Source organism: Ursus arctos, unplaced genomic scaffold (assembly GCF_023065955.2).
Source record: "Ursus arctos isolate Adak ecotype North America unplaced genomic scaffold, UrsArc2.0 scaffold_12, whole genome shotgun sequence".
Lineage (NCBI taxonomy): Eukaryota > Metazoa > Chordata > Mammalia > Carnivora > Ursidae > Ursus > Ursus arctos.
Window position 1 is genome coordinate 50,319,388 of NW_026622786.1, and position 2,431 is coordinate 50,321,818.

Below are 2,431 nucleotides of genomic sequence, written 5' to 3' on the forward strand. Positions count from 1 at the left end.
GAATGACTCACCTCTAGGACCCAGGGACCTCAACGTATCATCCCAAGGAGCAGAAAAAATGTATCCCTGGGTTTTGTCTGACCTCTAGGGTTCTACTGCTGGGATTTGGAGGCAACAGATCTGTGTGTCCCTGAGAGAGGGGTGGTTAGGCTGGTTCTCACGTGATGCAGATCACCAGTGTGGAGCAGCCACAAGCCCAGGGGGACCCTGGGGAGGACTTCTTGGGAAACATTCATGCATTCAAACATGAGGTGGCAAGCAGTGTCCCCCACATTAGGTGAGAGGCTCTCGCAGCCTTATGTGGGGGTGTGGAGGGCAGGGCATACCAGTTTTCCAAGCATGAAAGAGAAGGGACTGTGGCCCAGGGGAGGAGGCTTGCGCTGGGACTAGAGCCCAGGCCGTGCAAGTGCAAGGTCACTGCTCCCTGCAGCCGAGCACCATGCCCTCTTCCAGGACAGCGCAGCAACGTCCGCATCACGGGGAGCGTGACAGAGACGCAGAATCTCGGGCAAACCAGGCATCCCCTCCCATGCTTGGGCCCACGACTGAGGCCACTCCTGTCTGCGCCTGCCTCCCATCTGAAATGGCACCTCTAAATTGGAACACGAGAGACTTTTTCTCAAAGGAGGTTCAACTTTCTTGGTTTCTTCATTCCAGAAAGAATGAGCCCATGGCATGGTAACGGGCAGTTCTGCTGAGGCACAAATTTGAATCACACCTGCCTTGGGCTGAGGCTCTGGGCAAGGCTCTCAGCTCTTGGGGAGCTGGATGAAGGGATGGGGGACCGAGGCTCCACTTCATCATCTGGCTGGGTTGGTCTCCACCAGTCCTTGGCGCTTAGATCTTAGGAGTCACAATTCACATACAAGGAAACGGGGAACCAGCCCTGGTGCTCAGCTTCCTCGTGTGTAAAATGAATGCACTGCTCCTCTCGCAGCATTGCTGTCAGGAAAACGTGAGTTAGGGCAGTGTTTGGCATGAAAGAACTGTCAGTAAATGTCAGCTATCACAATCATCACCATAATCATCACCATCATCATGATTCTTGATACCTGTGGACCATATAGGGCTCTGAACCTTCTCAAATTCCCCCAGTGACAAGAAATGCTGTATTGGCTCCTGGTTTCTCCAAATGGCATGTTCCTTCTAGAATGCAGTGTTCCCTGTGTATATGCTCACAATAAGTTAACCAGCAATTTAAATCAGCGTGAAGGCTTACCTCTCATGTGCTGACCAGTATTCACGGGGATTCAGTGTCTTTCTTTCCCCATAAGCTTTGCCGTTGACTCACTCAGTCGTGGGCAGAGACCGACCCAGCCATATGAAAGAGTGGTCTCTGGGTCCCTTCCATCCCCCTAGCCTGCCCCCAGAACTGAGACCTTTGTCCAGAGCCCCAGCCAGGCAGTGGGCATGATTCAGAGTTGTGCTGCCAGTTATCATGCTATAGGCTCATTCCATCTGGAACTATTTAAACCAAGTAAGCTGAATCTGTGCATGCCAGGGGGCCAGACAGTTTTTCCAAAGGTGCATTTCACAGGACACTAGTCCCATCAAATGTTTACGGTTGTCGAATCATTGTTGGGCTGTCAAATAAGTTTGAGGAGCATTGGTGTTTTAAGCAAGTGTCTTTTCTGAGGACATCCTTGTCTTTCACTTGCCAGCTTGCCGAGTCTGCAAGAGAGGGACAGGGTTTGCTCCTTTTCAAACTTACTTGACCATTTGGCCCTCTTTTGTTTGTGGAACAGTGTGGGGGACTTGGGGTTCTGTAGTTCGCTTTCCAAAGCTTCACCTGCACATGGTTCACCTGGGAGCTTATCCACATGCCATTTCTGAAAGGCAGTTTCTGCTTCAGAAGGTCCGGGAGGAGCCTGCATCGTGCTCCCAGATGATGCTGATGCTGCCGGTCCGCAGGCCACACTTTGAACAGTGGCATCTGAGGAATATTTCTGAAAGGTGTGTCCGCTGGGTTCCCTTCCCCAGCAGCTCGGATGGCATCCCTGGCACAGCCCAAAAGTCTCCTGCAGGGCTGGGATCATGTGAAAAGCGGGCTGGACATTGAGCTGGAGTGCATGCTTGTGAGGGCAGGGAGTTCTGTTTCATTCCCTTTGGCAAGTCTAGAACCTAGAACTGTGCCTGGATCACAGACGTGGTCAGTAAGCCTCTGTGCAATGATTGCATGGCAAGGGACATTCAGCAAAGGTGCCCTTTTCCTGGCATTTTCTGAAACATCTGCTCTCCTGAGCTGTGGTGGATTTGAGTTCTTAAGATCCAAGACTCCTGCAAGTTCACCAAAGATTGGGAAAACCACCCCAAACACCTCTTTCTTAAACTTGTAAATTTGAATCAGCCAACTTTTATATGAGGCTTCCACCTATGAAGACCTGGCTGTTTTTCTTGTGAGAAGAGCTTCAGCTCTGACGGTCTCCTGGTC